The 22,547-nt window shown below is 43.1% G+C and overlaps 1 protein-coding gene across 4 annotated transcripts in view; it reads right to left on the bottom strand.

The window, feature by feature from the left end:
- FHIT (fragile histidine triad diadenosine triphosphatase) overlaps window positions 1-22,547 on the bottom strand; it is a 1,399,398-nt gene that overhangs the window by 54,267 nt on the left and 1,322,584 nt on the right. The window lies entirely within an intron of this gene.

Here is a 22,547-nt window from a genome sequence, read left to right as displayed (position 1 = left end):
TCAATTAGGCTACTGAGCTGAGCTGATTTATACCTGTGCACTGCATCAGCTCCATTACCATTAACATAAATAAGCCTTTGTTACAGGGGAAGGCACAGAGAGTGTGGATGGTGGCTTCACTTCATGAAAACATCCTTTTCTCAGAATACCAGTTTCTTCTGGATAGAAACTAGCTAGATTGCCCAAATAACATTAACATTAATACAGAACAATAGAAAGCCTCGATATTCTGAACTGGGGAGACTGGGTTAAACTTGCTTCAATTCCAAGAAAGCCTCAAATCAGCTTGCCTCTCCCTAGAGGCCCACCTCCCTAATTCCTTTTCCTCTGCCTCTGTGTCAGCCACACCTGGGGCACACATCAGGGCACAACCCTCAACTCAGCCAGCACAGAACACATCTGTTCCGTTGCTTATTGTGCTCCCAGCACTTAGCAGCGTTCAAATTAATATGTGAGGAATAAACTAAGATAGGGAAACTCCCATCCCGCCAGAGTATAAGAATTCTGAAATGCATGGTCATAGGGGTACATGGTGCCCATTTCTATAGGAAGAGGAATAAATTCACTTTCATGGAAATACTCTAAGGCAGCAGGCAGGCTGTGCTAGGGCTTTTACCTGCCATGTCACTAAATGTCTTTAGCATCCCTGACAAGCAGGGATTTTTAACCAATATTTCACAGACCCTCTTACCATCTCCAATGGAGATAGCATCACTCACACAAATGCTACAGTGGGGATTCACAGAGATAGACTATATACGTAACATCTTTACCCAGCCTAGGATCTGATACATAAGTGTTCAGTAGATGGCAACTGTGGGATTACTATTGCTTATCTTGTAACAGATTAAGAAATAGACATTGAGTGGGTTACAGGCATCAATCCAAGGTACAAAATGTGTCACAATTGGGATTTGGACCCAATGTATCTGGTTCTTTCTCTATTTACAGGAAGGAATAAGGAAAGCATACTGGTTCCATCTTCCTCTGTTCTTTGCCTTCTTAGCATGAGCCCCGGGAGGTTCAGAGTACTTCAAGATTGCTATAAATTCTACTCTGAGTGCTTCACAGAGGATCAGAAAATAGATTACATACCTACCTTACTTTCTACACTAGGTCTCTGTGATATGATATAAAGATAATTCTTTGTATAACAGAATACAGATCCCTTCCTCTAAAAAGTCCTTCCTGTACTGAATAGATGTTCTAATGTTGATTAAGGCAATTTCCACCTCACAGGTTAAGACACTTAAGGCTCTTCATTCAGCACCCAGAGAATGGGCTCCATTCTCTGGGTGCTGAGCAGAGCCTGACCTAGAGTGGTATGTGGCATCAACCCTTCCATGGGTCACAAACACACAGCCAAAGGTCTTCAAAATGTATGGGCATCCTCGGAAAATAGAAGCATTTCTAGGCATGTGATTAACAAGCCAGAAAGGCCATGGCGCCTGACAGAAAAGATGAGGCATCTCAGAAAGATAAGTCAAGATACATTTATGAGCTGAACGCATCCCTCAGCTTGCTTAGCTGTGCTACTTGGTTCATAAACCAGGGATTAAGTCCATTTTCATTTCAACTTTCTCTTTCACCTTTAAGCAACCCCTAAGGTTTCCAGAGAATTTTGCTTGACCTTTAGCTAAAGTTCAACCTCTACCAAGTTACCAATTTTGGATGGTCCCTGGGTGATCACTTAAGACAGATTTCACTATAATTCAAGGCAAGGATAATCCCTGGCCTAAAAGTTCACAAAGGAAGGATTCCCAGTGGTCTCAGGGATGGCAAAAGTTATGATTCAGTCCTGCTGATGAATTGGAGTGATATTCTCATTGTGTGTTATTGATCAGTGAAGTCAGTCTGGATGCATTTGCTGGACATTGAGCCCAGGGTGTGTGTGTGTGTGTGTGTTTTTACCTTCATCTGCTCCCAAATGAGGATTCCCTAGGTGGTCCCTTTAAGATGAACTCCAGGAAGAAGCTATAGTCCATGGGAGGGGTCCTTTAGGAATTGTCATTTACTTCCGAAGTTATGATAGGAATGTTAAACCCATTAATGGACTTTGGTGGGAAATCTTTACTACAAAGCACATATACCTTAGATCTATCTCACACCAGCTTTCAGAGACTTCCAGCAACCCTCAGAGGAAATGTGGGGGTGAACAATGAAGAGAAAATCAGGCCTTTTCAATTTGCAGTGAAGAATGGGGCTATGAAGTTGTTTAGTTCTTACATATCCTGACTTACTCTGTCTACCAGATCTGCCTGATTCCTAACTATATGAAAGTATTTCAGTATGCCTATATATTTAATCAGTGGGTTTTTCCTCAAATTTGTGTTAATGTAGTCAGCTCCTGGATTATTGTGTGCCTATCATGAAGACAGAGTTGTTCTTGTCCACGGAAGTGAAAACAGAGCCCCAGTTTGCATGAAAGTCAATTCATTCCTATCTGCAGACTCTACATTGATTAAATAAAGAAAAATTCAATGTTCATCTCATTCATGAATCCGAACAGAGCGTCTGCATATGTCATTTCTCTAACTTCCCAAACACTATTGAGAACATATCGGCCCCTCTCCCCTAGCTCAGTGGACTGGTAGCGTGTTCATTTTAGAGGAAGGTCTCATAGCTTTCTGCAAACAGTTCAATACCACGATGCTTCAGAGTCAGCTTCCTGCATTCTTTCTTATTGATTGGCATACCTCAGGCTATTAGGTTTATTAACTAAATGATAATAATTTTTTTAGGGGGGGTGAGTGTACAAAGAGATAAATGTTTCACAAATAGACTCAAAGCTTGCAGGCAGAAGACATGCAGTGATTTACAAAGTATTTATCTTTCTGGCATTTTTCTCCCCTAGGAAAAAGTAATCATTGCTACCATCCTCTGAAAACAGAGATGCTTGTCTTCTGGGCAGGCTTGGAGACTAGCCAAAGCAGTGTGACAATTCCTGGAATTTCAGCACACCTGCTGGGGTGCTGGACTGAGCCAACTCCTCCCGCAGAGGCACCTGATCTGCTTGGAGAGTCAGCCCCTGGCCTCTCCTTTCCTCCTGGGAGCCACTCCAGCAGCCCTGGGTGTGAGAGAGTATGGAGCTTGCTTTCAGCAGCTGCCACTTCCGACTGGCTGCCTGGCCTTGGTCTGATCCCAGTCCTGGAAAACTCAGAGGAAGCAGCATTTTCACACCCTTGATCTCCCTATGCAAGTAATAGTTCCCGAGAGAAGCACCAGCCCCTCTAGAGCCTTCTTTCTTGTCCTCATGCAACATCCTCTGACACTGCCATTGCCCTACTAGAGTTTCTCAAACTCAGGCACTATTGACATTTTGGGGGGTCAGTTAATTGTCAGTTGTGGCGGAAGGTGGTTCTGTGCATTTTCGAAGGCTTAGCAGCCTCCTTGGTCTCTACCTACCTGATGTGACTAACACACTCCTCCTTACCACTTGTGACGTTCCTTACATTGTCTCCTTACATTGCCAAATGTCCCAGGAGCATAAAATTACCCATGAAAACCAATGCCTTGTCACAGTGGGAACTAATGGGAGAACCTGAGAACTTCCCCGACCTCATAAGGAACTCAAAGAGAACATGACTATCAACTCTCAGGCCTGGTTTGCAGACCTCACTGCTGAAGAATCTCAATGAAGGGGATCTGGGGGGACAGAAGGGATGAGTTGAGAGATTATGGATTCTTGGTCAAAGCTGGACTGACCTGGCTCCCCCTGAATGTCTAGAGCCACATCATTTAGAAAACATTTCAAGTAGCCACTATGTCTTTCACCCCATCAATCAAAAAGTGTGGTCGATTTTTTTTTTCCTTCTCCCCCTCCCCACATTCACTCTTCCAGTTTTTGTCACTCTCTTCTTATCCCTGGGTTCTTCCAAAGCCTCCCCGCAGGTCCTTTCTTCCAGGTTTGCTCTTCCCTGTCCAGCCCCGGCCTCCACTCTGCAGATGAGTGGGCTTTCTGAAATGTAAAGCAGACCATGCCAGCCACCCAGCCATCTGCTGACTTCCCTGGCTTTCCAGCCTTTCAGGATAAAATCCAAACTCCTTAACAAGGCCTGTGAAGCCACACACTTCATTACCTCTCTCCCTTGTGTTATGTGCAACTTCACGTCTCCACTCCCCTGGATCTTTGATAGGACACATTCCCCTGTAGGGACACAGGTGGTTTTGGGTAGCAGCGAGTCAGGACCGGAGAGAATATAGAATCTCACAGTGATTGTTTAGTTTCAATATCCCTTTCTCCTATGTCCTCTCCAGGAGCCTGCTGAGTTTGGTGCTCCTTTGTCCTTCACGCTGCTCTGAGGCTTGATAGTCTCCCATTCTGCACCAGAAAAGAACAGGCCTCAGGCTCAAACAACAGCATCCAGATGAAATCTAATAACACCATTTTCTTTTTCATCATATTTACTTTTGTAGTTGCCTTCTATTTATAGCACATTGTACTACTTTTCTGTTACAAGAATGATATAATCTTTCCTTTTTCCATGAATGTTTTCAGGTAGTTGAAAGGAGGTTGATTTGACAAAGCATCAATAACGGTAGAAGTGGTTCATAGACATGGCAGAGAATGGACTTAATGATTGATACATGGGGAAAAAAGGAGTTCTCTGAATTTGTGCCCTGCTCTTTCATATCCCAGTCTCAAGACAGGCTAAGAACAGGGAGAAGGCAGGGGCAGGAGGAACTGGATTGTTCCTTGTAATGGTTCATGGGTCCTTTAGATTTGGATGTAGATGTCACTTCGCCAAAATCTGAATCAGTGTCCTACCTGTGTGCTCCCCTAGCACTCTGGACACCCCTCATAGGCTCCGACATGACACCTGTGAGCTCTGCTTTATGTCTGTCACATTCACAGTGGTTTGCACAGTATCTGGTACAAAGTTTAGCAGATGCCAGATAAATGCCTCTTGGTTGGAAGAATGACATGGAGAGAAACACATAATCCTTTTCAGCTGGCTCTGGGCTTCAGCAAGAGAAAGGCAAAATGACAGACCCTAGATAATCCATGTCACTGGGGATGTTACCCACCTCCCTGGGTGACAGACATGGAAGACTTGATGATGTAAATTACTCGGGGTACAATTTCCATTTCCCCTTCCATTCTGACCATCAGAACTTGACCTCCACTGGCCACTGAAACACTCTTGTGGCTTGGCCCAGCTGGATCTGGTGCCCAACAGGGGAGCACAGTGAAGAATACAAAGAAAGCCACAAGACATAAGTTTGCCATGTCCCCAGTCTTTCTTTCTACTGGAGCTTTACCTTTACAAATTTGTAGCATTTGAAGGTATGTTTCCCTAGCCACTTCTGGACTATAACAATTCCTTTTTTCCTACTGACAAAATCTGATACTTAGCCTGGAGCACTTTCTTGCCAAGGAGAGAACTGTGTCAGACTTGTGACGCATGATAAAATACTACAGTAATGTGGAATAATGCTTTGAAATGTTGCCAGGGTGAGCATGCATGCAGAATGAAGGAAATGGTTGCAAATACAAATGGTAGCTCTGTGGCTCATCTGTAACCTCCATGTAGGAAAACTGAGACATTCTTTTCCCTCCTTAGCAATTTGCACAGCCTCTTGTTGGAAACTATGGAGATTACCCCACTGAAAGTAACTGCCATGTTTACTCCACGCACAATTTTTACTAATACAATATCCCCATGTAGCCATTAACCTTCTAGAGTTCCCCTGATACTCTGTAGTGCTGCTGTGAATGTCTCATTCAAGTAGTCATGTACCCAAAACCAAAAGCTTTACAGAAGGGTACGGAGGCCATTTGTGCAGTGCTGAAAATGATGTCTACTTTGTCCACCTTAGAAATCAAGATTGTGGGGCATCTGGGTGGCTCAGTGGGTTAACGCCTCTGCCTTCTGCTCAGGTCATGATCCCGGGATCCTGGGATTGAGCCCCTCATCGGGCTCTCTGCTCATCAGGGAGCATGCTTCCCTTCCTCTCTCTCTGCCTGCCTCTCTGCCTACTTGTGATCTCTCTCTGTCAAATAAATAAATAAAATCTTAAAAAAAAAAGAAATACTAAAAAAAAGAAAGAAATCAAGATTGTGTAACTGAATGGGATTCAGTTCTCACTATAACCCCCAACCCACCAACCCCACACACCATAGTGAATTCAATGGGGATTATCAGTGCATTGAGCTGCATTATTAGAAGAGCCACAACTGTAGGGTGTTTACTATATAGCAGGCATTTCACCCTCTTTTAAGTAAATAACATGTTATATAATAAGTGGAATTATACTCATTTTGTTCTTGAGAAAAATGAGGCTCAGAAAGGATAACGTGTTCAAGGTCTCACAGACAAAAAGTGTCCCAGCCAGGATCGAGCCCCAGGTCTGTGTGATTCCAAAACTTGATTCTTTTTTTTTTTTTTTTTTCCCATGATGAACAATGTTGAACTAAAGCCAGCACCCTTCCTTCCATGAATTGTGGTCAAACCTTCACTATCTATGGGCTTTGAACATTATTTGTTGGCTCTCTTATACCCATCACTAACAAGATACATGAACCAATGGGTGGTTGCTTCCTCATGAAGAGCCAGTAGACGAATGAGAAGTTTTTCATGCACAAAAGATGACCAAGCAGTAGAAGAAGAAAATTCAAGCCCATTTCAAAGGTGTCTGCCTCTTTATGAAAAGTGAAACCCCATTCTCCTTTTCTGCAAAGGGACAATAAGAAAAGCCATTCACTGCACATTGATTACTTCATTTATCCTAAGATAATCATAGTTCCCCAGCTGGGAACACATTTCTTTCCCTACCTCATGTGGTTGGCTGCCGTTCCACCTTCAGATCTCAGCTCTAGGGCCACCTGCTCTGGGAAGCCTTGCCTGAACGCCTGACTTAGTAGCCTCCTTCATGAAAGATGGACGCTTTCCTTCAGAGCACTTCTCTGCGTTGGTCCCTATTGGCTCAGATGGATCGATCAGTGCCTGGGTCTCCCATTAGACTCATGCTTGTGTTCCTGGCACTCAGCCCTGGGCCTGACTCAGGTGAGCCTCTCAAAACCTATCTGTGGAAGAACTGGCACCGTGACCTGCTAAGCAAGTCCGCATTCCTTTGTTGAGGAGATGCAAGAAGGAGGACAGTGAGCGAATATACAGTGAGGTCACAAGGCTAGATCTCTTCTCTGTTCACCAAGTAACGTCTCAGATTCATGTGCTTGGCTGAGTTAATTTTTATGTTTTTTCCCTCATCTCCAAACAGCAAGTCATCTTGCAGATCAATGCCTGAGACGAGAGAGACTTATGGAATGTTAAGATTATGCACATAAATGTACCAACTATGACAGCCACACTAAGAAGAATAGTAATATTGTGCCGAGCGATAGTTTATCAACCTTTGCCACTTACAAAATTCACAGCCAATTTAATTAAAAATATAACAGCTCTGAAAGCTGCTAAAATGAGTACAACAACAATCAATCATTTTGTAATAGTGTTGAAGATCCATTAGGGACGTTGCACTGGATGCCAACTATTTTTAAGCTCAGATAGTAGGGGCATTTCATTTTGCACAATTAATGTCACTGTATTAAAATATTGACTATCTATAAAGAAGAAAATACCAAACATCTTTATAACCCACATTTTTTATGGGCAAAACTTGCTTAGAAAGGTGCTTTGAATTTATTTGTTATAAGCTGCACATTTCACATTCAGAAAATTAAAATGGTTTCTACTGACTAACTCATTTAATCATTTAGTTGATTTAATGAAAAACACTATGCATTTTTCTCTTTCTGTTGCTAAGATTAATACTTTCTGTTCATTAGCAATCAAATATTGCAGGAAGGTTTACATCTTATTCTCACTTAACTCACTGCCTTTTATTTCAAAAAATCCTAATAGAATTTAAATGGTATCTTTTAAATCACTTGGAAATTTTTCTCTTAGTAACTCACTTTGTCTTGTGGAAGACACAGTGCTCACTGTGACACTGAGACATTTATCCCCAACTTCCTTTTCCAGTCTCTCTTTCTGAGGGGGAAGGGCAAAGCACATATACATAAGGGAGTGGAGACTTCGGATAAAAATTATGAATCTAGCTTCCGGTGCCTCTAATTCATTTAATACATCAGCAACATTGCAGCATCCCTTAAGATTCTGATTAGAAGGGCCCTTTGATTTATTCGTGGGGTTTTATGAGCTACCTGGGAGAATGAACCCATTAAAAATGTTAACCATAAGCATCTGGCTTTCATTTAATAAAGAATCAAAGCCACTGGGCACAAGTAAATGGGCACAAACACAGCACCCTTCTGTCACTCATGGAGGCTCCCACACTAAATGCCACTTCCTCCCAGCAGTGCCCTCTGCAGGCATGGCCTCATCTCTGCTCTCCACTGTGATTTTCAGGTATATATAAATGGGCAGTTGAATTCCACTTGAAATACCTCCAAAAAAAAAAAAAAAAAAGAAAGAAAGAAAGAAAGAAAGAAAAGAAAAAAGAAAAGAAGAACAGAAATACCTCCAAGGGCAGATACTACAATGTAATCATTTTTATGACCAGGAGAGTTATAAAAGAGTATAATCTATTTAAATTACTGAATAATAGAATCGGTAGTTTAAAAGCATGGTGCCAAGTTTTCCATTGCTTCTATGCCAAAAAATATTTGTTAACCCCCAAATGCTTGATAGGAGGAAATAACAAAAGGGAGACGATGATGTTTTGTTCTGAGTGTAGATAGAGCAGGTTGAAGGACCCTGCATGCCTGGGTGTAAAAATATAAACACTGAATCAGAAATGCTAAGACAGTGTGCCCTCAGACCCAGCCATGCCTGGATCAACTCCACCATTAGACTTTGCAGTTACGTGAATAAAACTTCTTCCTTTCAAGCAGTTTGACTGCTGACCATGGCTTCTTGAGAGCAGGGGCTGACTCACTTCTATATCCCCGGAGCATGGATCCTGCATCAGTAAAAGCCTGTTGAATGACAAACCGACATACTTCTTCGGGCAAGGACATTTCCAGGTGTTCGGAGAGTAAGACTATCCATAAAAGCTATTTCACAGGACTTTGTACCTTTTGGATCAAACTCTCATAAAAGAAGGAAGAGATAATAGAGGCACTCTGGATGTGGAGGTGTCAAGGTCAATTTTAAGAGAAAGTATAAGGCGCTCGGCCAGATAAGGAGGCTCTTACAGCAGCTTACAATAAGGCAGTGGGAAGTGTGCAGGCACACAATGGATTTCACATTTCTGCAATCCTACAGTGACTAGGTCTTAATCATTATGACAGTATGTCTGCGGCAAATGGAATTAACAATCCCACATGCTTTGGAAATGTTAAATTGTTAATAAGCCCCTTAGAGCTTTTGCTTCTTCTTTGAACTCCACGACCGGTTTTGGGCCACGGACAAGTGTATTAAACCATCTCGATTTGAGCTGGTAATTGAGGGCCTCTCGAAGTCTGCCCAGAAGAGAAGAATTTCCACTGTGAGGAGGAACAGATGGTGCCGACGTCTGATTTTCATTTTTAAATCTAAGGCCTGGCCGTATCTGGCAAAACTATTCAAGAAAAACGTAGTTTTCCAACTATTTGAAAGGTGAAGTTTCCAGGTACACCCTCATTGTGATCCAAAAATCTGTACTTGCGTTAAGCTTGAGAATCATCTGTACCTGAGTTTAAATCATGGATTTGCTACATTTTTTTTTTTTTTGGCTGGAAGACTTTGAACAGATAACTTAATATCCATGAGCCCTTGTGTTCTTATGGATAAAACCAGACTAGACAACCCCCTCACAGACATTTTGTGAAGATTAAATCAGATCACTGATGTTAAATGCTTAGCAAGAATGTGGCGCACACTGCGAGCTCAGTATACGTTAGCTATGAATGTGATGACAATGACCATGACCACTGCAAGCTTTTAAGTCAAACACTACCATCCTGAATGCCTTATTTGCCATGAATTAACATCTCGAATATATTTGTCCACCTGTCATCACTTCCTTCATATGTTGCTCATACTAGAATCGTGTCAAATTCTCTTTCCTTTATTTCAGAGTCTCTATCCTTTTTGTTTTTCTAGGTCTGAAGTCTCATGAAAATGTGATGGAGTCTGAGAGAGGAGTTGCTCTCTCAAGCTCTGATAGCATGCCATGTCTTCTACAGGACAGCCCCCCATTCCTTTTTACCACCACACTGTGATTGCCCACTGGTTCATTTCTAGAATCTTCCTGATTAATCATAAAGGAGGCTCGGGGAGGTCAGGGACTGCATCTGCCCAGATCACCATTTTATTTCTCTTGCTTAGCTCAGTGTCTGGCAGATAATAGGTGTTCAATAGTTACTGAATAAATAAATGAAAATCATAAAGCTTTCCCCTGGCCCCTTAAATATTTCACCTATTTTGCAACTTTTGAATCCCATTTAAGGGTCTATCTGGGGACTCCAGAGTAAGAACCTCTATTTTAGATGATCATTAAAAACAAAGTAGGAAAATTTGCAGGTCAAATAAAGAAGCAGCCTTTCTTCACTGCAAGCCAGAAAGAATGCACAGATCAAGTGTGGGTCTTAAGAGATGAAGGGCAAAGTTGGTGTTGACATCATGTTATAGATGAAGGAAAGCTTTGTCCAAGTCCCTCATATGCCTTACATGATTATGAGAGCTAAACCTTTCCCAAGGTCACATGGCTAGTGGCAGAGAGAACCCAAGTCTCCCACTTTCTAGACCTGTACTCCCTAGACCCTCACCTCACCCCTCCCATGCTGCCTGCCAGAAGACCAGTGGTTGCAAGAATTCAGCGAAGGCTTCCTTCGGAGCATGGCCAGAGGATAATTCAAGACAATATAGAATGGACATGACCTTGGTGAAATTAGGGGACAGGTCTTTATAAGAAAGATTTGATTCAAGTGGGTAAAACATTTGGGGTAAAGTTACTGCCTTGCTGCCTCATTCCAAAGAGGAAACCGTTCTCTCTGTTTATCCTGAGTGGGGGCATAACTTCAGAGGGAAAAGGACTGGGGCCCGAGAGCATGCCCAGCGAAGGCAGCAATCCTCTTGTGTTCCCCATTCAGGTTCTGCAGAGCCCTTAGGCTTGTCCCCCACAGTGAGGCAGATACAGCCCACAGCACTTCCCAACCACATTTCACATTAACACGAACCCTTGATGAGCCTCTTAGCATGGGACACAGTTTTGGAATCCATTAATCTCACCATCACATATACAAGATGTTCCGGATAAGCTCAGCCAGAGATCTGTGTTGTTGTTGTTGTTGTTTTTAAACCAGGAAAAAAAAGAAGCTCACACTCCCCGTCATGCCAGATGCTCCATCAGATAAATATCACACACAGTTTTTTAGAGAAATATTATGTGATTTGAGAACATCTGCAATTCTCTAGAACATACTGTTGTCAGAAGCTGACTAAAACTACATATCACACATCAGACTTTCCTTCAAAGGTCTTGCACTAAAGTTTCCCATTACAGCACAAATGGCTCCTTCAGAAACAGTATCAGACAGAATTAAAAATGTGCCAGCTCATTAGCATTGCCACAACTCGATTTCAGAGGCACGCATGTTATCAATGACCGAGCTCCTTCCTGTTGCAGAAACGACAAGCGCAGAAGAGATCTCCCCAGTTGCTACTTTGGTTTGCTGTGGGTGTTACACTTTTGAGATATCACTTGTCCTTACATTAATTCGAGTAGCCACCACTATTTACAGGGGGGCAGAGGGAACTTCGTACACATGACCTCCTCCAATGCCTTCCAGAATCCTATGAGACAGCTCCTATTTTCCTGCATGGTGGGGCACTGAGGCCTGGTCCCCATGTGGTGTGGGTGGGGGAGCATTTGCTGTGTGCTAGGCCCTCTGCTGTATAGGTCATTTATATCTCATTTCAACCCACCAAACCCCTTGATGTCAGTGTCACCATCACCCCTGAGGACAGGTGAAGAAACTGTGACAGGTCTCCAGCTCAGCCCTGGTTTATTCCAAAACTCATGCACACGGTTTCATTTGACAGTATGTAGGAGGCTCCGTATTTTGCGGAGGAGTGAGGTCTATGTAGCTACATCTCCGGGACTCCACCCTCCCTACCTGGATGACCTTGGGTAAGCGCTAGTTAATCCTTCTGAGGCCAAGTTTCCTCATCTGTAAAATGGCATAATAATAGCCGCTACCTCAGAAGGGTGAGAGAATGCAATGCCAGGTACTTAGCACAGTGTCTGGCACATAGTAATTACTCAGCAAATTCTTAGTATTGCTAAGGATAATCCTAATCACAGGTCGTCTTACCTTTATAGAAAATAATGCTACTTCAGAAAGTATACAGGGATTAAAGTAAACCAAAAAAGTACACCGAGGGTGAATTTAATTGCATATTAAGGACTGAGGTCAAACAGAGGCTGTCACCAAACTGAACAGAGCTACATTCAGTCAGAAATGGTGGGTGAAGGCCCCACTCTTCCTTGGTGCTTTCTGCGAAGGTGGCGGCCATCTCCTACCCAGCATCGTGGCCACCCTCAGACCTCTGGTGAGGCCCAAGATTGTTCAAAAGAGAACTGAGAGGTTCATCTGGCAACGGTCAGACCAAGGGGTCAAAATTAAGCATAACTGGCAGAAACCCAGAGGCAGGGACAACAGGATATGCAGAAGATTCAAGAGGCAGTCCAGATGCCCAGCACTGGTTATGGGAGCAATAAGAAACCAAAGCACATGCTGCCCAGGGGCTTCCAGAAGTTCCTAGTCCACACATTAAGGAGCTTGAAGTGCTACTGATGTGCAACAAGTATTACTGTGCAGAGAATGCTCAAAAGTGTCTCTTCTGAGAACCACGGAGCCCATGTGGAAAGAGCAGACCAGCTGGCCATCGGAGGCACCGATCCCAATGCCAGGCTGTGCAGCAAAGAAAACGAACAGAGAGGCAGCTTCTGTGCACTCACAGTTGTGTTAATAAGACCATTCAACTACCGTTTGGCTAAATAAAGGCAGCTGAAGGGAAAGCCTTCTCTTTTTAGTTCCAACGGGCTTATACACCTATCTCCTTTCTGGAAGTTGTACATTGTTCGAGTGTTTGTATGGCACACAATGAGCTTGCCTTCATTTCTGTCTCTATCAGAATCTCTCCTGAGTGTCCTGCCCTGGGCTCCTTCTATATGTTCTAGTCCATGGCTGCAGGGCGGAGGTGGGGATGGGGAGGGTAGAGTACCAGTGTGCACGCATTCAAGACAAAATTTTGTCTAGTGATTGGGTAGATGTTGCTGTGGGAGCTGGACGTGGTGTCTCCATTCTGTGCTCAACATGTACTGTGTTGAGTTCCTCTGTACTCAATGTTCTCTTACGAGTGTCCAATAAAAGGAGACTAAAATCCAAATCCCTTACCCTGGTGTTGCATGATTTGGCACCAGTCTACCACTTTCTTTTCCCCACCAAGATCCATTCTCAAGTATCTCTTGAACACATGGGGCTCCTTCCATCCCCAAACTTTTACCCCAGCTCCTCTCCCTCTGTTTCTGTTTGACTTCTGTTCCCAGGCTCTTCAGCACGGCCCCTTCTCCTACCGGCTCTATGCTCTGACTCAGTCTTCCAAGAGAACTTCCCTGCGCTTCCCAAGCCACGGCGTTTCTCTCTAAACTTTTCCACACAGTATCCATTGCTACCTAAAATCATTTTATGTATTTGTGAGTTTATTATCTGTCTCCACCAAAATGGAAATTCCTTGAAGGCAGAGACCATGCCTGCTTTGCTCATTGCTGATTATCTTGTGACTGACATGTCGGAAGTGCTCAATAAATAGTTGTAGAATTGAAGAATGAAAGCCCGACAGAATAGTCAATAGACCAGGAGTCAGGAGCTGTGTCTTCTAATTCTCATTTACTCCCCCTCACCAGCCACATGCCCTGATTTAGTCCCACCCTTACTGCAGTCTTGGCTCTTTGTCTGCTAACGAGGACTGATCATGCTTATCCTTCTCTTACAGAACTTCCTTGATGAGCAAATGAGATTCATATGTATGTATCTATGAAAATACTTTATAAATTGTGACTACTGAGGATTCAAAATAGGTTTCAATTCCCATGTCAGCTCCAGACAGGAAGGTCTGAAGCACGGGCCTCAGATAGATCCCCAGACTGCATTGTTTTAACTGAGGAAGGGCACAGCAATCGTTTAGTGATGTCTGCCCTGGAACAGGGAGAAGGCATTAGGGGGCTGGCGAGTCACTTATTTGCTAGCTTATATTTAATATCACTGTAAAAATTCTAATTTTTTTTTGAAATCATCACAAGAGAGAAGCATCAAGAGAGGCAGAAAAGCAAAACTAGGAGCTTCCCATGTATAGCAGTGTCACTTGCTCATCACACATCAGCGTTTTGATCTGAAAAACTTCCTAAACAGTGAAAGGCAAATGTATTCAGTGAAGCTACAGTATCACTGGTATTTCCTTTTGGCTAAACCATGTGCGTTACGTATAAAGGAGGTACAGCCCAGGGATCTCCGTTTTTACCCATTACTAAGTGACCATGGCACTCTCTTTGACACCGCTGTTACATAATTTTGAAGGCGGTGAGACAAATTTTAATTCATTTAATAATTAGGTCAATAAAAACCACTATAGCTGAGAGCTCCATTAAAAGTCCATAATGTTACCTTCATGGGGGAAAAACTAATATAGTTTTGTTGGAATTTTTCCATGAAATTAATATTAGACTATTTTAGTGGGCGTCTTAAATAGCTTAAATAGACATTTTTATTAACAGAACTAATCATGGAATTAAAACAAATGAAAATTGTTACATTTGCAATGATAAAGTACCCACGTTCATGGGATTTTTATCAGGCCTGTTCCTAGGAAGAACATTTACTATCACAAGAACAGTAAGTTAAACTTGCGCGGACGGCTGCTCACGGCCCTTCAGGGGCTGCCAACCCATGTTCTTGTGACTTCTGCTTCTTGAAATCTATGCTGGCAAACATTCCAGAGCCATAGGCTCCTCCAGATCAAAAGCCTTCTCTTAAGCCCTCTCTTTGGTTTCTAAGATTAACTCCCCATAGGAGGTTAAGAGCTGGGACATATACAATGGTTCAGAAAGACCCAAGACATGGAAAGGGTTGTGCTTACACTGCCCTGAGTTGTTTGACCACCTCTATGTCATTAGCTTAGTCACTAAAGGTAGACATCAAGATGAACTAAAGTTGATTCAAATATAGGGTTATGTGATTCAGGTAAATTTTGACCAGGACAGCTAGATTGGGGGAGGAAAAAGATTAAGCCACAGGCTCACTTTCTGGCCACATGAATCCTATGATTCTGGGAGTTATTCAAACATGTGAGTCCCTTTATATGTTACTTAGCTACTAGCAACTACTTTCATATTGAAGTGTATCAGATAAGGACTCAGGGTGATCAATATTGACCAAAGGCCAAGGCTACAGATGTGTCTAACAGCATAATACATGAACAGGACATTTTCTGATACACACCAAGAGGTAGCGGCGGGAGTAGGCGAGGGCCTGCAAACAGCAGGGGACTTTAGAATGGGAAACCCTGCATTTCATTCCAGCTCTTCTGCTGCCAACAGCATTATCATGGGCAACTCAGCTCACCTCTCTACTATTCAGTTTCAGCATGAGGAAATGGGAATTGGTGGAATCCATGGTCATTGGGATATTTGAAAAGAGACTGCACGTAAGACTATCTAGTCCTGTGGCTGACAGACAGTAAGGGCTATTCTTGGGCATCTGGGCAGACTCAAGGTCTTAATTCCCAGGACATATTTCAGATATGAACGGGAGGCCTTGTCTAAGCCCCAGCTACACTACTGTGCTCCCAGAAAGGGTTATGCATGGCCTGCCATCCCAAAGCTAAATACCAGAGGGAAGATACACGTCTTCACCTCTTACTCCACTTTCCTTCCCTGGGAAGATTCCCACGGATTACAAACACTAGGAAACCTATGGAAATACTTCGACTTAACTCGATTTTAAACGTGTCTGCTGGGAAATGTCATTCTACAGTAAAAGAGGTTTCCTTTGAAGGCACACGTAGGGGCTGATATGTGCAACATTTGCAACTAATTGGCATTTCAGGTGACACGGCAGGTCTTAGGAACAGGGAGGCGCAGTCAAAAATGAAGAAACTCATTTGATCTTCCTGACTTCTAATCAAGGGTTGGTGTCTGAGAAGGCTTAGGCAGGTCATATTGGTGATGGTTATAACGCCATGCAAAATGGAGGAAAAAAAATAACCTTAAGAAAAAAAAATTTACTAATGGCAGAAGACATGCAATTCCTTTCTCAAGGCCTGTGATCTTCCAGCAGATGGGGATCATCTGCATGTGTTATTCTGTGCCTGGGAAGTAGAAGGGAAAACATGGAAATCACAACCATTTAAAGTTGTTACTTAGGATTCATGATAGGAAACCAGTAGGGACACTTTGGCCTTAAATAAACAAATTCTGTGTTTAAAAAAAAAAAAAAGTAGCCAAAAAGTCCTATAAAAGAACATCCTGAAATCACCCAATGAACTTTATTTTGGAGGGGAATGTTGGAGAGAAGAGACACTTCCTGCAACTTCTTTCATTTAGTTTGTGATATTGTTGAGCATTAACTAGAGATTCACTATTCCTGTGGCAAGTACTTACTTTTGCTAAAATTACCAAATATTCTCTGGAACAGAGAATCTTATCAGAAAATTGATCTTTAATACATAAAGGCATCTTGCAAGAAAAAAGTCCCTTTGGGGGGATTTTTTTTAATGGTTCACTGCAGGCCTTTCACGGTCTCATGGAAATTTGTAGATTGCTCAGATATTGTTTCCATAGGAAGAGGGAAAGGGGAACAAAGAGAGACATAATACTTGTGACTTTCGACGCTACTACCATTTTCCAGTTTATTCAGTGAGGGCAGCAGAGGTTAATAACAAGGAAGTAAAAACCATTCAGGAATACAAAATTATTTACAAAAATCAGTTTGTGCATTGCCTTTTTCCCTGTTACTCTGACAATTGCCAAGGACTGTAAGTGTACTTGCTCAGTACTATTTAAATTAAATTATCAAATGCAAATGCTAAATATGAACCTCTCAGCAAAGCACTAGATTAGAACACCACATCCCCTATTCAGACTCAAAGCTGATTACTGGTTCTGGAGCTATAAACATGTCAGACAATAATTTAATTGCTTTGCAGGTAGAGGAATATGCAATATTCTTATTCTCATTCTGGAACTCAATGCGACTCTTTAATACAACATAATGATCATAAACATACACAAAGTCCTCACTTGACACCTGCTTTATGGTTTAAAAAAAAAAGGGGGGGAGCTACAGCAAATTCCAGCAAAGCTCAAGGAACTAGGCAGTGCCAGAATTTTTAATCACCAAGCAAAATGGGTTTCTCACCACGTGGCCCAGGGTTTTACTCTGGTTCATGGAGTTAAAGAAGGGTTTTCAAAATGGGTTTAAATCTATAATGAATTTCAGGTGCAAAGGACCACCTTCTAACAGCTAATTTGCTTCCTGCCTTCAGCTGAGCTGTTAACCAGAGGCAGCCAACATGTGCGCCCCTTTCTTGGGCCAGCGGTGAACACAGATGTCACAATCAATACTCATTAACTACAAGATCAGGATCAGAGGAATACTCAGGAAAAGAGGGTCTAAAATGTAACTAGAAGGACTCTGAGCATTTAGGAGCCTTCCAGTTGCTGAGTGTTAAACCAAACCCAGAAAGGAGTAGAGCAGTTGGGGAGAGAGGTAGGGAGGAGAGGGACTAACATTTGGTGACTTCTCCGTCTTAGAGCCCTCCATGCATCAGCCCGCGACATTCCCAAGGCTCCCGGGAGGCGGGCAGAACTGTCCACATCTGCCGCTGAAGAAACAGAGGCTCCGAGTGGCTCACCCACTATCCTTCAGTCATAAATGGTCACAAACAGGCCTAAATCAAGACACCATATCATTTCCCCCTTCCCAGTTCACCACAAGAGATGTCGGACATTTCTTTGCAAACTGGGGATGAACAGGAGACTCTGAAGTCTGGGGTCGACTTGATTACTGGACTCCCCGTAAATGCTCTACAGAAATCACTCTAAGGAGCTGCGCAATTGTCCCTACTCATCTGTACCCACTGCTCCGCTAACTCCTCTGGTCTAACACTCCACGAGCCCCACGTATCAGGCCCTGCATTACCTCTGTGCTTCTCCCCACAGCAACCACGTCATCTTGAGGAAACACCAAGCCTTGTACTTCCATGAGGCTGTTTTAAATGATTCACACCCAATGGAGTCACGGTAAATGTAAATGTTTGCCATTTTTTTGTACTTTACTACTTTTTAACAATTTCTTATGATGGAGATAGGATACATTTTTTTTTAAAAATCAAGAATGATTTTTTTGGCAGGAGGTTGGATACAAATATAAATCCACCAATATATTAAGCATGGTTAAATCTGGGTGGTAAGAACACAGATGATGTTTTGTACGTTTCTTTGTATGTTTCTGAATGTTTAGTTTCCATAAATAAGTGAAAATGTAATCTTTAAAAAAAGAAAAGAAACTAGCAGTCCTTTACCAGTGCTATAGTAAGAGCAGAATAAAGTCCAAACTTCTTCTTAAATCATAGGAAGAACCCGTGCTTATTATACTCTGTATCGATGCCAAGTCCAACACCTGCCATTTTCTGTGCATGACCCCATCAACTCCGTCCGACAATTCCGGCCGGTGGATGTCACCTTTGTCACTGCACAGATGAGTCGAGTGAGGTTTCAAGTGGGTTAATGACCTGCATGAGGTCACTGGAGCATCTGGCCTCCCCCAAACTCTCTGGCCTAAAGTCACCCGTGGGTCCCCTCACCCTTGCTCATGCCCTGGGCTCCAGCCACCAGAGCCCTTGCCCTATTTCCGAGCACAAGCTCCACGTCCTCAAGTCTGTAACTTTGCCTACTCCCTGTCCTCCACTCAGGAAGCTCTTGTCCCACTTCCAGCCATCCTCCCAAGGCCATATCAAAGACTGCTTCTTCCACAAGTTTCTCAGAGATGCCTGACTGCGAGTCACCTCTTTCTTTCCCACATTTTCCTTAGTATGTACCAGAGTTTGCCAGATAGCAGACCCCAGGCCAGCTCAGGCCCTCTGAATGCTTTGGTGGCATGGTATGTTCAATGTTGTCAAGACTTGCAGATTCAGAGATTTCACACAAAATGTTCTATATGCCTCGTCGCCCTGGCCCTCCTTTCCTGCTTGGCAATAATTAAGCATAGCCAAGGAACCACTGCACTCTTCAGACAGGAAAAGCCCTTGCTCAGGTCCTCATAAGCCTTCTTTTTAACCCCACTTCCTACCCTTGCTGCCTTTCCCCTCCCTCTCTGCTACTGTCTGGCCCCCGTGGACATGGATGTTTGAGATCATTGATCAGTGTTTGCCTCTGACTGTTATGGTAGAGCTACTTCATCTCTGTCTTACAGATACAAACCCCTTACATGTTTGGTGTTCCCTCCCTCTCACTGCTCAGCACAAATAGGTGCTCCGTGTGGGCCAGAAAACAGTGAAGTCACTGTGGCTGTGAGCCCAGGGAGGAGATGGTGATGATTATGCTGATAAGGAGGAGGAGGAAGAGGAAAGCCTCCTGGCTTAGAAACAATAACAGATTCAAAAGAATCTCTCCTCTGCAATTATGGCTCTAATTTGTTTCTTTTACTACTTTCCATTCTGAACTATAGTAATCTGGAGATACCAGTTACCCATTCTATTAGACTGTGCCCTCCTTACGACATGCTGGGTGCAGTCCTCACCCGGCAACACCCCAGCCCAGCCTGGCAGCAGGGCTCACCCAATACCATTTCAAAGATCACAAACCCTGACCCTGAAACCCACCATTTATGTTTCTGCTACACTGAAAGCCAACCAAACTCGTGTCCTTTCCTCTCACTCATTAAATTAAAAGCTTAATACATGAATGATCTGAACGAGAGTCAAGAGTTTGAGATAGTTCCCATCCCAGTTCATAGATAGGGGTGAGATATATTTTCCCCAAGTCGCAGGGAGAGAAAGCAGACTAAGGAGTGAGGACCTGAAAGCCATGCACGGGGCCAGGCAAGGTTTCCATGTTCGTGTCACCTCATGGTCCTCATTAGGGATGCTGCTCCTCTTCCGGGCCAGCTGTAGCGCCTGCATTGATGGGAGACCCGTGAGCTGGCTCCCGCTGAATTCACAGTCCTTGCTGTTTTGGCAGCAAGTGCAGGTCTCATTAGAGTGTGAGGACACGCAAATGCAGAGGGCCCTATTTTAAGAAAACACTTTGCATATGAACAAAGGTAGAAGGATGTCAGGCTTTTAAAGAGAATCTCCATCCCACTCATCACTTAGCAAAGTTATCCGGAGATTCTGCTAAGTAAAGTTCTTGACCTTTTCAAGCTATCAAAGGTGACCCAACCAAGCAAAGGGGTTTTGTTCCCCCAATTTCTTTTTCTCGGTTGCCTTGGACAACCAAGCCTGAACAAAACAGCCTCAGGGAGACTGCCATGTAATAACTCCTTATTCGCTTCAGCAAGGGGCATCTCAAAGGAAGGATTTTTTAAAAGAAGCAGCATATCAGAATGAAAGGAGGCACAAGAAATCTGACAATCCAGGGCACACAGATTCTGAATAGGGATAAACGCATGCAGGGACTGATTTTCAGAGCTAGGTCTTCAAGCATTTTTAAGTAGCAGCTTGGCATCAAGCAAGATAAGAATTTTCTTCACTGATGAGGCTTTATGAAATAGCTTGTTTCCTTGAGCAGGAGCGGGGCCTCGAAGACATCTCACGAATTTACTGATCACATCTATCTGTATCTCAAGTTCTTTTGGGGAGAGAAGGAAATCATAGAACCCACAAGATGGACTCAGAGGTTCTCATGCTCTTAAATCCAAGCGGGGACTCCTATGGCTTGGTCAAGTTTGAAACTATTTGACATGTCACACATTTTAGACTCTGTAGAATTTTAGGGTCAATATCTGTTTGCTTTCTTATCCCCCAATCTGGGCTTTTCCTTAAGGAAGAAGACACTGCCATCTCTTGGTCTCAAGGAGCTCCTCCTTGTTGACCCTTCCAGGAACTGGTAAGGTGATGTCCTAATCTAGAAAGGTCAGCTGTACTCTAAGTTTTTGAGAAAACCATTTTTTTCTCTCTCCCAGGTTGGTGGACTCCCTCAAGGCTAGTATTTCCTTACTATTAGAGTGATCTACTCTTAGAGTATGGTGTAGGCCTACAGGAAGGGAGGCAAGGAGCTAAGGAAACCATTCTGTGCTCTTTGTTTCTATCTGTAGTGAAGCAAGAGCCCTCTTCTGTCTAGCTTAGAGCAGTGGAAATCTGCATGGGGCTTGAAATCAAAGACTGAGAGAGCCCTTTCGTGTGATTTCATATTCTATAGGCACTTAGCTCTTCAGAACTTGTGGAGAGAGAGATGAGGGCTAGTGAAGCATTGGAATGGGATTTGGCTGATTCTTACCCCCAGCTTTTCTATTTCCGACAAGAATATTAAAAGTGATTTGATGCAATTCATTTTACAGATGAAACAGAGGGATCCAAAGTTGGGGAGAAAACCCATCCAATGCCACAAAATTTGCACTTTCCTTACAATATCCTGACCTTACATCAGACATGACCACTATCGCAACCCTCCAGGCATAGACTCCAGCCTTCTCTTTACTTGTTTTCCCTATGACACAACATATAAATCCTTTAGTGTTCTTGCCTGTGGAAAAAAGAGTGTCCTGCTTTCCAGGGAAATCAGATCATGATCAGAGGTTAGATTGAAATGTAAAAATTGACTCTACTCTTTACTTCTCTTGCCAGATAACCTATCTGATGCTCTGGGTTTTGTGACATTCATTTTCATATAGATTGTCTCAGATGATTCTTACAATCTCGAAAGACGAGTGGGAAGGAAAGTGACATCTACAAAGTACCATACTATAGACCATGTTCAGTACACACTTAAGTCTCTTTTAAGCCCCTAGAGAGTCCCCATTTTACAAATAAGGTAGCTTATAATAATGAGACACAGAGAGGCAAACAACTTGACTGTGGCTATAAAACTGGTAAATGGAGGATACTGAATTCAGCTCTCGGACCTCCAAGTTGTATGTTCTTTCCAATGCTTCATCCTACTACTACAGTTAGGCTGATCATGGCTGCATCAAAACCTTTCATGGGAAGCTTCTAGATCCCCAGTAATATTTCCAACAAATGTGACATTTTACCCGCTTGCCTCTCTCCCATTGTGCACAATCATTATTGCCTCAAGTGAATTACTGCACATTAACAAATGATTCATATTCCCTGCTGGCATGGCCAGATGCAGCTATGGGACATGATGATATCCTCCTAGCGAGTTGACCTAAATCATCCCTGGAGAAACAATGAAAATGACAAAATCAAACGCAAACCACCAAAACACAAGTACACTTTTCATCTCAAGATAAAGACAAGGGAAAGATGTTCAGAAAGTCATGTGGCTTCTTTGCTCTACTACTTAAGTGTCTAGTCTCAGTTCAGACAGTTCTAGAAACAACAGTTAGAACCAGGGCCATGGCTACACCTCTGGGGAAT

The sequence above is a fragment of the Neovison vison genome, chromosome 6 (assembly GCF_020171115.1).
Source record: "Neovison vison isolate M4711 chromosome 6, ASM_NN_V1, whole genome shotgun sequence".
In the NCBI taxonomy this organism is placed as follows: domain Eukaryota; kingdom Metazoa; phylum Chordata; class Mammalia; order Carnivora; family Mustelidae; genus Neogale; species Neogale vison.
Note: the sequence above shows the minus strand (reverse complement) of the source record. Positions and strands in the feature narration are given on the sequence as shown.